The sequence below is a fragment of the Engystomops pustulosus genome, chromosome 5 (assembly GCF_040894005.1).
Source record: "Engystomops pustulosus chromosome 5, aEngPut4.maternal, whole genome shotgun sequence".
Classification (NCBI taxonomy): domain Eukaryota; kingdom Metazoa; phylum Chordata; class Amphibia; order Anura; family Leptodactylidae; genus Engystomops; species Engystomops pustulosus.
The window spans coordinates 15,748,682-15,764,488 of NC_092415.1; the positions used below are offsets into that span (position 1 = coordinate 15,748,682).

The 15,807-nt window shown below is 42.5% G+C and overlaps 1 protein-coding gene and 1 long non-coding RNA gene across 5 annotated transcripts in view; one reads left to right on the forward strand and one right to left on the reverse strand.

Moving 5' to 3' along the window:
* MTSS1 (MTSS I-BAR domain containing 1) overlaps nucleotides 1-15,807 on the forward strand; it is a 112,346-nt gene that overhangs the window by 59,142 nt on the left and 37,397 nt on the right. The window lies entirely within an intron of this gene.
* Nucleotides 1-15,807, reverse strand: part of LOC140132435 (uncharacterized) — a 41,197-nt gene that overhangs the window by 9,477 nt on the left and 15,913 nt on the right. The gene's annotated exons all lie outside the window — the stretch shown is intronic.

Here is a 15,807-nt window from a genome sequence, read left to right on the forward strand (position 1 = left end):
AGCAGAGTTCTAGAAATTATAAGGAATTGATACAGAAGATCAATTTCACAAACAATAGCATTCAGTGGGGATACCCCTTCAAGGTCGATAGAATAAAACTAAGATAGACACATTAAAGGGAACCTGTCACCAGGAGACCTATTTTTAGCACTCCCCCAGTCCACACAGAGCATAGTACATACACTGCCAAAGTGTTTTTGTATAAAAAATAGGTTTTACAGAAAAAAAGATATGTTATATTGTACCTTTCATTAGCATGTGCTGTGTGACTAGGCAGTTGCCAATTGGGAGGGACTGGAAAGGAGCAGTTCCCCCCCACCCTTGGGAAACATGTGACCTTTTCAAATATATGAATAACTCCCTTCACTTGGGATTGGCTGTAGAGGAGCAGGGGGCGGCACTAAGCCAAGTGATGGGTGTTTTCATATATTTGAAAAGGACACACGGAGGAGCTGTTTCCCAAGGGTGGGGGGAACTGCTCCATTCCAGCCCCTCCCAAAAGGCAACTGCCTAGTCACACAGCAGATGCTAATGAAAGGTACAATATAACATATATTTTTTTCTGTAAAACCAATGTTTAATACAAAAACACTTTGGCAGTGTATGTACTATGCTCTGTGGGGACTGGGGGAGTGCTAAAAATGGGTCTCCTGGTGACAGCTTCCCTTTAATGGCACCCCAGATCTGATTTGTCCAGTCCTGTCTTCAAGTAATATGTGGTTTCTTGGGAGGTGCTGAGAGGTATCAGATAATTGCAATTAAGTCTTAGTAAGTGAAGCCATCGACAAAATTTGTTGACTTAAAGGAATTTTCCATGATTACAAAAACATGGCTGCTTTCTATCCCCTCCCTCCGCTAATACAGTGCTACCCTTGTCCGCAGGTTGTGTGTGGTATTACAACCCCTATATTCACCTTTTATGGAGCTGTAATTCCAGACTCTTCCTGTGAATAGGGGGCGGTGCTGTTTTCAGAATATAGCAGCTATTGTTTTCTGATCCTGGCCACGCAGGTAGCACCTTCCAGACCATCAGACTTAAGTAGAAATACATAGAATTTTGATAAAATATTCTTATTTCCCCTCGAGCAGAACATCTGGCCACCATTGCTTCCATCCAGTAGCTAAATCCAGATGTCTCTACTTCCAGATCTGCAGAGTTTCTGAGCGTTAAGCCACAAATCCAGGTCACGTCTGGGCACTTTGCTGGATTTTATCAATGAAGACGTTTTATCTGCCGGGAGATGGATTTATAACCTGTAATACCTGCTATACTATGTATTGTGGTGATGTATTACCGTATATTTTCTCTTCTGGTTGAGCTTCATCCTTTGAATCTCTGTGTTTGGAGGGGTTGTATTCAGTCACCAATAATAAAAGGGGCACCGCTAAGGACCCCCACATGAGCTTTGTAACCTCTATGCACTTAATGTATGGAATATTAATTGTATAGCGGTATTATTTAGATATTATATGGCGCTTTTATTGTGTTAACTTATCTGGCCTTTTTATGTTTGTTTAATATGAGCAGTGAGTGGCGGTATTAACATATGTGAGTATGGCACTGCTATAGAGTCGCTACAAATCATGAATTTTCTATGAAATAATAATGCATAGAGTGTAGGGATTATACCGTAATTTATAATACCGATACTGTGAGGGGAGGGGATTGAATAGTTTATTGGAAAAAGAGATGAATAGGATTAATCTGCTTTCTTTGAGTGATGGATGATGACAAGGACCTATCCTATGACCAGGTCCTGATGAAGGTCCTGAACTCGGATTGTGTGTAGGTAAGGGGATATCAATGCACATAATGTAGGGATTATACCGTAATTTATAATCCCTCCATTGTGAGGGAATGTTGTATAGCAATAGAGATGATTAGGTTTTAATCTTCCTCCTTTGCCGTTATCTTTGTGATGGATGATCTAGCGATCCGGTCCTGATACTGCGGTAATAAGGGAAAGTATATGGAATGTATGGATTATACCGTCATTTATAATCCCCTCACTGTGAAGGATGGGGGTTGGATATTGTATAGCAATAGAGATGATTAGGCTTAAGTCCCGATCGGGTCCTGATTAAGGTTCAGATTCCGTAAAGTATCCGGTTTCCCGTTTCTGACGCTTAGAAGGTCGATAATTGTCTTATAGTTAATTGGATTCCGTTCTGAATAGAGATAATGACGGGATATTTTGTATCCCGAGATACAGAGGAGGATATGGAAGTGGTAGAATCGTTACTATTGATGGATGGATCCAATATCGTACAGTAGATTGATAAGATCGCTCCAGTAACGGGTGGTCCGATACAAATAGGGTGTGTATCTTACAGATAAGGGTCATTCCTGCCTCCACAGGATTTTCATAGCTTTTACAGCCGTATAAATAATCAGTTTCATAAAATTAATTTGCCTTCAAGGGCTGTTACATATTTAACTATATTTAACATATTTTGTTTTAGGAAATCTAACATCCCTTTAAATTAAAGGTGAGGGTTAAATTAAAGGGGATGCACTCTAGAAAGTGTCCATTTTAGGGTCGGATATGAGTGCAACAAAGTGCTTCCCTCTCTATCCTTCCTGTACATAGATGGCTTAAAATTGTGTTCTCATGCAGTATACATTACAAAAGGTTCTCCAGATCTTACCAAACTGAGGCATAGTGCAAAGCACCTGGGCCCCCAGTGAAAGAATTTCTCATGAAGACCCCCATTATTCATTATTCTCTTTGGTGGTTGCAGAAGAAATTACGTTATGTCCATTGATGTGTACAGCGCCACACGTGTTCACAGGTGACATTTGGTATTACGGCTCAATCTCATTGTCTCAGCTAGATCTGGGAAACCATTTTTTCAATATGAGAGGTGTTGGTTTACAGGTGAGCAGTGATGTTTTAGGGACACCTCTGGCCAATCATAGCCTTGGCTGGTTGCTAGGGGTGTTAATATGCCGGATTGACGCAACATGTCCAGGTCGTGCGGAGCGCACCTCAACAGCGAACCCGAACAGCATCTTCAGGTCCGCTCATCCCTAGTTCTAATAAATCCTGGTCAATATTAGCCTAGTATATTTTTACTGTCCGTGTTAAATTTCTGTCGCATGCAAGCCAGCGCGATGCGCAACAATCCGATCGCGTGCGCCGAAACCCTGTGGCAATTCAGGGCAAAAGAGAAATATTCAGCAAACCCGACAAAAGTGCGGCGTTCGGACCCTTAGTAAATGAGCCCCAATGAGTGTTTTTGAGTTTTAGAAAAAGTTGTGGTTTCATTTCTTCTTGGCAAAATCCATAATCCAGATGATCCTGGTCAGATCTGCACATCCTCCTTTCTTATAGATCAACGGAGGCCAAAAAGGTTCTCAATTTCAGATTTGTAAAAGAGGATATCTGCGTATGAATAAGGATTTGGGTAATAAATAATCGAAACTCTAACGAAAAAGCACAACTGGTAGCCCCCATCACTCTGATGGCGTGGATTAGGATCTGACTTGTAACACAGTAGTTCTACGTGGGATGATGGGGGTGCAGATTCCGCAGGCTTGGTACAGGATGCCATTGTTAATAGTCAGGCTTAGTGGGCTTGTCCAGAGCTGTTTTGTGGATTAACTAGTTAGATACCAGTCTACTGAGAAGGATTTTGATCCTTTGGCATTGTGTTGGTGGTTTTTACGACCTTTTACGACCACCTGGATGCATCATCACAACATATGTTCATTTAGACATGTTGGAAGATGTCCCTGTCTTTGAGATATTTACTCTGAGTTCCTGCTCTGTTGACCACTCAGTGCCTCTGTTGACCACTCAGTGCCTCTGTTGACCACTCAGTGCCTCTGTTGACCACTCAGTGCCTCTGTTGACCACTCAGTGCCTCTGTTGACCATTCAGTGCCTCTGTTGACCACTCAGTGCCTCTGTTGACCACTCAGTGCCTCTGTTGACCACTCAGTGCCTCTGTTGACCACTCAGTGCCTCTGTTGACCACTCAGTGCCTCTGTTGACCACTCAGTGCCTCTGTTGACCACTCAGTGCCTCTGTTGACTGACCACTCAGTGCCTCTGTTGACTGACCACTCAGTGCCTCTGTTGACTGACCACTCAGTGCCTCTGTTGACTGACCACTCAGTGCCTCTGTTGACTGACCACTCAGTGCCTCTGTTGACTGACCACTCAGTGCCTCTGTTGACTGACCACTCAGTGCCTCTGTTGACTGACCACTCAGTGCCTCTGTTGACTGACCACTCAGTGCCTCTGTTGACTGACCACTCAGTGCCTCTGTTGACTGACCACTCAGTGCCTCCGTTGACTGACCACTCAGTGCCTCCGTTGACTGACCACTCAGTGCCTCCGTTGACTGACCACTCAGTGCCTCCGTTGACTGACCACTCAGTGCCTCCGTTGACTGACCACTCAGTGCCTCCGTTGACTGACCACTCAGTGCCTCCGTTGACTGACCACTCAGTGCCTCCGTTGACTGACCACTCAGTGCCTCTCCTTTTGAGCCTTTTGCAGATTTTGTGGTCTTGGCAGAAGGATTTCTACCGATGTCCATATGACAGGTCAGAAGATAAATCACAAGATGAATAATTTTGGCCTCCAGATTACTGAGAAGGATTTTGATCATTTGGCATTAGGTTTGGGGGTTTATGACTTGTTAGATATTCTATCGATACCCTTACTCCATGTAGAGCTGTTGGAGGACATCCTCATTCCCCTATCTTTAATCTTAAAGGAATTTTTTACATGAAACAAGTTAAGTCTCAGTGATGAGATCCCCACAGATAACGCAGACTGGGGGTCCAATGTATCCCCGTCGGACACCTCATCGCTCCCCGAGATGAGCGGAGCACCCGGTGGCGCATGGTCGGCTGCCCTGTCCATCTCTATGGAGCTTACAGAGATTGCCGAGTATGCCATTATGCATAGAAAGTCTACTGACCACCCAAAACTACTCCTGATGTCATTAAAGAGCTCTTTAGACCCTTCATTTTGGGAATTTTTGCAGTTATCCTCAGCAATGTCCATGACTAGTTCAGAAGATAAATTACAATGTATTTTCTGCGTGGATCTCTGCATTCTTTCACCCCATTAAATTGGTGAATAAAAGAATCTGGGATAACAACATCCCACCTTTTCCAAATTCAAAACTTTACATTGTTATATTTATTCCATAGAGGAGACACATTGAATTGTAGCATTGTTTCATTGTAGAAATCCATTTGAAGGATAGTGGAGCAATTATATCTTCTATAAACCACATAGATCCCCTTAGGGTTATCTCACACATGGCAGGGAATATCTGTGAAAATAGCACTTTATTTTTAGTACTATAAGGTGTTCTCTTATTAAAAATACTTAAATTCTTGTAAATAGGGGGCAGTATTACAGTTATATTCTTGTACATAGGGGGCAGTATTATAGTAGTTATATTCTTGTACACAGGGGGCAGTATTATAGTAGTTATATTCTTGTACATAGGGGGCAGTGGTATAGTAGTTATATTCTTGTACATAGGGGGCAGTATTATAGTAGTTATATTCCTGTACATAGGGGGAAGTATTATAGGAGTTATATTCTTGTACATAGGGGGCAGTATTATAGTAGTTATATTCTTGTACACAGGGGGCAGTATTATAGTAGTTATATTCTTGTACATAGGGGGCAGTGGTATAGTAGTTATATTCTTGTACATAGGGGGCAGTATTATAGTAGTTATATCCTTGTACATAGGGGGCAGAATTATAGTAGTTATATTCTTGTACATAGGGAGCAGTAATATAGTAGTGATATTCTTGTACATAGGGGGCAGTATTATAGTAGTTATATTCCTGTACATAGGGGGCAGTATTATAGTAGTTATATTTTTGTACATAGGGGGCAGTATTATAGTAGTTATATTCCTGTACATAGGGGGCAGTATTATAGTAGTTATATTTTTGTACATAGGGGGCAGTATTATAGTAGTTATATTCCTGTACATAGGGGGCAGTATTATAGTAGTTATATTTTTGTACATAGGGGGCAGTATTATAGTAGTTATATTCCTGTACATAGGGGGCAGTATTATAGTAGTTATATTCTTGTACATAGGGGGCAGTATTATAGTAGTTATATTTTTGTACATAGGGGGCAGTATTATAGTAGTTATATTCCTGTACATAGGGGGCAGTATTATAGTAGTTATATTCTTGTACATAGGGGCAGTATTATAGTAGTTATATTCTTGTACATAGGGGGCAGTATTATAGTAGTTATATTCTTGTACATAGGGGGCAGTATTATAGTAGTTATATTCTTGTACATAGGGGACAGTATTATAGTAGTTATATTCTTGTACATAGGGGGCAGTATTATAGTAGTTATATTCTTGTACATAAGGGGCAGTATTATAGTAGTTATATTCCTGTACATAGGGGGCAGTATTATAGTAGTTATATTCTTGTACATAGGGGGCAGTATTATAGTAGTTATATTCCTGTACATAGGGGGCAGTATTATAGTAGTTATATTCTTGTACATAGGAGGCAGTATTATAGTAGTTATATTCTTGTACATAGGGGGCAGTATTATAGTAGTTATATTCTTGTACATAGGGGGCAGTATTATAGTAGTTATATACTTGTACATAGGGAGCAGTATTATAGTAGTTATATTCTTGTACATAGGGGGCAGTATTATAGTAGTTATGTCCTTGTACATAGGGGGCAGTATTATAGTAGTTATGTCCTTGTACATAGGGGGCAGTATTATAGTAGTTATGTCCTTGTACATAGGGGGCAGTATTATAGTAGTTATATTCTTGTACATAGGGGGCAGTATTATAGTAGTCATATTCTTTTAGGTAGGGGGCTCCCAGTTTATTTTACTTCATCTCTAGGTAGTAATATTATTTACTGTAGTAGCTCCATATAAAGAGTAACCTCTCCGGCTTCACAATGTAGAGTTCTTCTTTTAGCTACATAGTCTATAATAATTGTGTGTGTGTGTGTGTCTGTGGGGGGGGGGGGGGGGTCAGGGGGGGGGGGTGCCTTGGCATGAACTCTATGAATCCTGGCAAATGTAGAATTGACACCAAAAATGTTATTTTCTATAATTCTGCCAGGATTCATGCAGCAATCTGTTCTACCCTCCTGTATTTTTCCTTTCCAAGTCTTTATCCTTCTTAATGCTTTGCAAGTCGAAAATCTGCAATCACAGCCAAGTGCCAGCAAATCCCTCAAGCGCGGCCTCCATTAAAACACGGACGGATTCCCTTGTCTCATTTCATCTATTAATATCACAGGCACTAGATCCAATACACTGGGAAACCGGCTGCTAAAACCGGGACCGACCGTGGCGGATGCCAAATCGCTGTAATAAATGATTTATATGTAACATGAATGTAAATATAATTCGTAATTATTACTATGAGGAGACGTCTGGCTACTGGTTTATTGATGGCCGTGTATGTGGTCATGTGATCATACGCTGATGTGTATATACAGTATGTGCACTATGTGGCGGTGTCATTAATCAGCCCAGGCAGAGAATAGCGCTGCGCTTCTATGAATAGCTTCCCTGCTTAGCAGATGATAGTAACCGGAGATCTGAGCACTTGTAATATATGGCCTCTTCTGCTTTCTAGAGCTGCATATTCTAGACAGAATCTTAAAGGGATGTAACTGGAAAACGCAATCCTTATCATTAGAACTCATGTTTCTGAATCCAGTGTTCCCAATAGTGGAAATGTCCAGTTTCCTCTATGTTATAGTGCAGTGGTGGCAAACCTATGGCACGGGTGCCAGAGGTGGCACTCTGAGCCCTTTCTGTGCGCACCCAGGCCTTCACCCTAGCACAAAATTTGCTAGACATGACTCAAGGTTTCCTCCTGCAGTCCAAAACTATTTTAAAGCGACAACTCCTAGGCTGCCAGGGCTACACAAGAAGCGAGAAGGTATCGACAGGGATGGATTATGGTTGGAGCTCCTGCTCTGGGTCCCCTGATTCTTCCTCTTCAGGGGACCCTGGAAGGAAACTACAATCCAAATTGTCTTTCTATTGTATTGGTGTCCTCAGAACGCAAATAGGATTAAGACTTATGATACAGTTGGTATCAATAAGTTACTGCTTAAATTGTCATCTTGGCACTTTGCAACATAAAAGTAGGTTTTGGTTGTAGTTTGGGCACTCAGTGTCTAAAAGGTTCGCCATCACTGTTATAGTGTATGCCACTGTAACAACCACATATCATGTCATGTCTAAGGTGCATGATCTACACTTCAATCTCACCTACCAATATTTCCCATTAAGGTCCGTGAAATCTGATACTGTAATTCTGCACATTATAACTTGTATTCTGCTTTGTTTAGCAGTTCCCCCTCTGTAAGTAGAGGAGAATCTGATCCATAACGCCTTCTCTCACACATAATCAGTAGCAGGAACATATAGGACAATACAGCGAAATACTGACCTGTACAGATGGTAATAAAGCACTTGGGGTGAGATAGAAACTTACTATTATCCCCAGCAGCCTCTAGCTGTGCTTGTGCCTCTTCTCTCTAACTCGGATAGGAAATTATAGAGACGTTCTGTCCCTTATGCATATTAATGAAGTACTTGGGGTGAGAGAAAAACTTGCTATTATCCCCAGCAGGCTCTATTTCTATCTGTAGCTCTTTTCTCTAACTTATAAAGGAAATTATAGAGAAGTTCTGACCTCTGTGTATGTGATTGAAGCACTTGGGGTGAGATAGAAACTTTATCATATTTCAGCATGATATAGTTAAGACTATAATATGATTATGTGCCTGTGTCTTTCCTTTTTCACTTGGAAGCATCAGTTGGATCAAACATAATAGAGAAGTCCTAATGACAATAAAGCACACGGGGTGAAATAGAAACATAATATTAGCTCCAGTAGCTTCTGTATGTATCTGTGTCTCTCCTGTCTCAATCAGATGCCTCAGCGGAATCATGTAGGACATTATAGAGCAGTACTGACCTGTATTATTTGGAATAAAGCATTTGTGGTGATATAGAAACTTACTATTCCCAGCAGCAGCCCCCCCCCCCCCCTTCACACACTCTACCCCCTACTATACCAGAAGATGTGACATAGGCCATTAACTTGCATAGACTTTAGGTCTGTTGTCCAAAAAGTGGACCCCTTAAAAAAAAATCCCAAAAAATATTTTTTTTTTGTGCTTTGAGGTTGCAGCATAGATTTATTACTCTTCCTAGAGGAGCGGAGAGGCATCCTCTGGCAGATAACCTTGAGCAGATGTCTCTGGCTGTCAGGTTTGTCTTACCCAGACATATTCCCACTAAATAACTAGAGGGCACATATTGGAAATTTGCATATTTAATAAAAATCTCGCCCGTTCTCTGTAAACATTAGGCTGCGTTCATTCTGGCGACTCAACTCTGTGGTTTTTCGGATGTATTTTTATATTTTCTAGGACATTACATGAGGCAGATGTCACTCCCCTCCCCTCCCGGATTGTGGATCCTTCGCCCTAGAAATTCTAAAAATAAGACCCTAACTTCCTTGCAGCATAATGACTCTTAAAGGGGTCAAATTTATGTCTATTGCTTCTACATATCTGCAGTGTAGATGAGGATATTGATCGTTAGGATTGGTCAACGATTTGAGATTGGTGCAGGCCGATTGCCAGAACTCAATGATCCCTGTGGTCTCATCAAGGACAGTGCCGTGCAGTGTAAAGTGCTAGTTTTTGGTATTGCAGCTCTGCACCATTCACCTGCCACAATGATCCATCAATCGTCAATCCATCCATCATTGAGCAGCGTCAGCAGGATCAAATAGGATGTTATAGGGAAGTACTACATTGGACAGATATCACTAAAGCACTTTGGGTAAGATAGAAGCTTAGTGCTGTAACTTTCCTCTCTCCATCAGATACATCAGCATGATAATTTGAGACATTATAAAGAAGTAATGAACTGTGCTGGCATGAATAGAGCACTTAGGGTGAGATAGAAACGTATTATTTGTGTATAGTGGCTGTGCTAGGTATTGCTGCTCAGTGCCATTTACCTAAGTGAGATTTTTTGTCATTGATCCATCAATCATCCTTCACTCAGAAGCATCAGCAGGATCATATACAATGTTATAGTGTAGTATTGTATTGTACAGATGTCAATAAAGCACTACAGGTAAGATAGTAACTTACTATTATGTCCAGTAGTTTCTATGTTCCTCTGTCTTTCCTCTGTCAATCAGATGCATCGGCAAGACAGTATAGGAGATTATAAAGAAGTAATAACCTGTATTAGTGTGAATAAAGCACTTGGGGTGAGATAGAAACTTATTATTTGTCTATAGTGGCTGTGCTTGGTATTGCAGCCCAGCAACTTTCACCTAAGTGGGACTTTGTGTGGTTGATCTATTTAATCTATTTCACTCAGAAGCATCAGCGGGATCATATATACAATGTCATTGGAAAGTAGTGTATTGTATAGATGTCAGTAAAGCACTTCGGTTTAGATAGAAACTTACTTTTAGGTCCAGTAGTTTCTCTGTTCCTTTTTCTTTTCTCTCTCTCAATCAGATGCATCGGCAGGACAATATAGGATATTATAAAGAAGTAATAACCTGTACTGCTGTGAATAAAGCACATAGGGTGAGATAGAAACTTATTATTTGGGTATAGTGGCCCCATTCACCTGAGGGAGACTTCATGTCCATTGGTCATGTGACAGAACATGATATCCATAATATAATGAAGCTATAATTGGGTCAGGGTCATAGAAAAAACATCGTCTCTGATCTTTTTGTGACTTCTCCTAGTTATCTATGGTAGCCTGCGAGGGCCATGCTAAAAAAATCAAAACGTAGCACATCTCTATTATGCCTCTCCTGGATATGAGGTATCATTGTGCCTCCTGGAAGCCTCGGCCAGGTCATTCTAGCCCACGTCTCGGCTCTGTGGCCCCTCTGTATCTCAATTAGTCTCCCATCATGCAATAAAAGGAGTGAAATACAAAAGACCCCACATGGGTGACATGTCCCCGTGTCCTTGTGTAGATGTGGTCCCTTTCATCTATTGAATGTATTATTCCAGGTATCTATGGATCTGCCTCCTTTCATCTATCACGTTTGATGTCGGATGTGGTCGGTCTATACGTTTCTTTATGTAACATCGCAGCATTTTGCATGCCTGGGGGCAGCAAGGGGTTAATTAGAAGAAAGGGACTGAAGGCGTCAGCAGTTTCTAGGTTTGAGCCGTCTCTTTGTATTGAGGCTCCTGTTTGGTTTCTCAGCTCGACCTGTCGATAAGTAATAGGATTTGGTTCCAGGAGCTTGGATTGAGGATGGGGAAGGGGGTGTCACGGAAGTCAAGTATTTAATGATTTAACTCTGTGCGTGCTGATCTCATCATGAACTCTACACGACAGAAAGACGGCAAATAATTGTAGCAAGTCTTTCAGTAGTTTTAGCCAATGGGCACTGTCCTCACACTGCTGTGCACTTATTTCACTGCTTTTGATCCATTTCACAACTGCTACCTTGAGTTAAAAGTTTAAGAGGTTCTGGTTGGATACTACAGAAGTCACTCAAGGAGAGGGGCTTTGGAGAAGCTTATTACAGAGAGCTGAGAGCACAGCAGTGTGAGGACACAGCCCTCATTGTAATGGAAGAAGCTACGATCTTGTAATATAAAGCCATATTTTACAGTCTTGCTGCCACTTACATACACAAAGATATGATTACACAGATCTCCAGGGACATTAGTTAACGCTGCCTGCAGGGAGTATAGAGCACAGCAGTGTGAGAACACCCTCCCAATGCACTTGGAGAAGCACCAATCCTGGAATTTAAATCCATATATCACAATACTGCTGCTACTAACACCATACACAAAGGTATGATTACACATTTCACTAGGGACAGTACCTAACACTGGCTGCAGAGAACACAGAGCACTGCAGTGTGGGGACATACCCCTACAATTCTGGAATATAAATCCATATTTTACAATCCTGCTTCTACTAACGCCAAACACAAAGGTCTAATTACACATCTGCTCAGGGACAATAGCTAACACTCTCTGCAGAGAGCTTATAGCACAGCAGTGTGAGGACACGCCCCCAGGACACTTGGAGAAGCTACAATCCTGGAATATAAATTCATATATCATAGTCTTGCTGCTAATAACACCATACACAAAGGTCTAATTACACATTTCTTCAGTGACAATACCGAACACTGGCTGCAGAGAGCACAGAGCACAGCAGTGTGAGGACACGCCCCCAGTGCACTTGGAGAAGCTACAATCCTGTAATACAAACCCATGTTTCACAGTCCTGCTGCTAATAACACCATACACAAGGTTCTAATTACACATCTCTTCAGGGACAATACCTAACACTGGCTGCAGTTTTGCTATATTTGGGGAAATTTTCTTCCAAGCCATATCCTTTCATTTACAAAAACAGCGCCACCTCTGTACGTAGGCCATATCTGGTATGGCAGCTTAGCGGAGATGAATGAGATTGTATTAAAAATCCTGCAAACCGGGTCGGTGCTGTGTTTGCGTGAGGGCGGCCATGTTTTCTCAGTTCTGTACATTCCTGATCAATTCCCATGGTTGCAGTCACATCTTTATAGCTTCCACACGCAGGCAATGCATATATTATGGTAATGATGTAGTGTTAGGTATGGAGCAGATGCTCTCTGATAATATTCATGGCCACATCGGATGTGCGGAGCCTGGCTATGAGTGTATAGTAATTTCCCAAATCAATCGGTGTTCATGCTCCGCCGGGTGTCATTGGACGTGCGCCCTGTTATCCCGCCCCTTGTCTGAAATATTTGCACTCAATGTAGCTAATAACCATTACCAGCAGAAATGGAATCCATTCCCGCCGTGTTCTGACCGCTCGTACGAATTCAATTACGTCAATGGTTGCCTGGTAACCGCAAGGGGCTTCTGTTCCCAACACTCCGTGCCTATAGGATTATGGGAACACAGAGTAGCCTCAGATGTGGCGGCATACATTGCAGACCTACGTTGTGCCTATAACAAATTCAACTCTGTTATGTCTCTAAGGTTTGAGGCGACTACGTGTAAAGGATAAGTCATCGATCTTGGATAGAAAAGGGTCTGAAAACCAGAATCTCCACCAAGATTCCTCTTCCCAGCTCTGACGTCACATTTATGCTGTAATACCAAGCACAACCACTATACAGTGTATGGCGCTGTGATTGGTAAACAGAGAATATACCGCATTGCGCCTCCAAATGCTATTTGAATGGTCATATTACCAGAAGACCCCTTTAAAGATCCCTTTAAAGACCCCTTTTCCTCACACATGTGGAGATGAACATATCATGTGGCAGAGGTTGCTTCATATATTCGGGGGGCACTTAATTTTCTTTCTTTCTCTTTATGGTTGCCAAGATATTGTTATCTGATCATTATCATCCTCTCCACTGTCAGAGAGGAGGAGCTAGAATAGGGGGCATGTGTTATGCTAAATCTTCTGAACACTTCTGACCCCTCCTCTGCTCCAGCACCTATTTTCTGACAGTAGAGAGGATTATAATGGTCAGATACTAGGGCTGATATAATACATGGTGAGGGTTGGTACAATAAACCTACTGAATGTGGATATGGAACTATTATATAGTCACAGAGACAACCAGACAACCAGCCCCCGATCTCCGCGTGATGACCCTATGGCAGCCTGTGAGGGACATGCTAGAAAAATCAAAGCATCTCTATAGGAGCTGAAACACTTAAAAATCTGATCTTCTGGTGAAATAATGGATTCATCTACATCAACTACAAGGACAACTTCATGGCTAGGACCGTGATCCCTGATCTCTGCCTAAAATACTTGTCTATACTGAGTTACAAGCCAGGAATGCAGGACCCCTATGAGGGAAAATGTTGTCAGTAGGACCCGTCCGTCATGTGCCAGGGGCCCCGGGAATGCAGACGGGCCGGGCACCTGTCTGTGTGGGATGGGGGAGCAGCTGTGCGGGAATCTGAAGTCCTGTATATTCTACATTACATTGTTATTTATAGATCCCAGCGATCATTTATTATTCTGCGTCCTCCAGAACAGTCACTGAGCAGCTGCGTCCCCGACAAAACACGGGGAATTATCTGCTGTAAGTTACCGCGCAGAATTCACAATTTCTTAAAGGGAACCTGACCTTACTATAACCAAAATCCTCCTACTGTTTGTCCTCACAGCCAATCGGCAGAGGTAAGAAAGGTCACATGACACCTTTTACTGTTCTGAAGCAGGAAGTCCTGAATCACAGTTATTCAAATATCTTTCGGCTCTTTTGATTGGTCTCTTATGTGGCAGTTATTTTTATAAATGTAGCGACTAGTTTATTTCTGATGGAACGTTCCCTTAGAATAGGATTCTCGGAATAGTCTTAAAATTCATGACCTAAATGGCTACGAATAAAACTCTATTACAGTCCCTACCGTACACAATGTCAGCGCGAATACTTACTCGCCCTGCGGCCCAATGTCACGGGCTTTGTTCCCTCCAGGGTGCCATCTGCGGAGACGACGTCTTCTTTTGCTTTGTCTCTATGAATTTCCTTCAAGCGTAAGATTTTGATCTCGTCGTCCAAAACCGCACTAGTAGGCTAATTGCCCTCCCCGGCGGTGGCCATCGCGTGTGTGCCTCTCGTGTGCGCTGACATAGATTTCCATCTGGATGAGGGTGCGGGGGCGCCCCGGGGTCTTCTGCATTAAATGATTGTTACATTTTGGAAAAAAACTTGACGTGAATAACAATGCTGTGGGTAAATTTACTGACAGGCGAGAGCAGTGCCCTCCCTGATTGGTGGGGATTATATGGGTAAAGCAGACCTCAGGGGCTCCCCTAGTTTAGTTGTAACCTATTATTTTTGAGGGGGAGTTCTCTAAGAATTGGATGGCAATAGGCAGTGAGAAGCAAGTAGCAAATGTTTGATTTCCTGCAGTCCCTATTCTGGACAGGTGAAATATTACACAATTACCCTGCAGTGCCTCCGCAGGAGACAGGAGGCATTACACAATTTCCCTGCAGTGCCTCCGCAGGAGACAGGAGGCATTACACAATTTCAGGAGACAGGAGGCATTACACAATTCCCCTGCAGTGCCTCCATAGGAGACAGGAGGCATTACACAATTTCCCTGCAGTGCCTCCACAGGAGAGGTGAAGTATTACACAATTCCCCTGCAGTACCTCCACAGGAGAGGTGAAGTATTAAACAATTCCCCTGCAGTGCCTCCACAGGAGAGGTGAAGTATTACACAATTCCCCTGTAGTGCCTCCACAGGAGAGGTGAAGTATTACACAATTGCCTGCAGTTCCTCCATAGGAGAGGTGAAGTATTACATAATTCACCTGCAGTGCCTCCACAGGAGAGGTGAAGTATTACATAATTCACCTGCAGTGCCTCCACAGGAGAGGTGAAGTATTACAGAATTCGCCTGCAGTGCCTCCACAGGAGAGGTGAAATATTACACATTTTCCCTGCAGTGCCTCCATAGGAGAGGTGAAATATTACAGAATTTGCCTGCAGTGCCTCCACAGGAGAGGTGGAGTATTACACAATTCCTCTGCAGTGCCTCCATAGGAGAGGTGGAGTATTACACAATTCCCCTGCAGTGCCTCCGCAGGAGAGGTGAAGTATTACACATTTTCCCTGCAGTGCCTCCACAGGAGAGGTGAAGTATTACACAATTCCCCTGCAGTGCCTCCACAGGAGAGGTGAAGTATTACACATTTTCCCTGCAGTGCCTCCACAGGAGAGGTGAAGTATTACACAATTCCCCTGCAGTGCCTCCACAGGAGAGG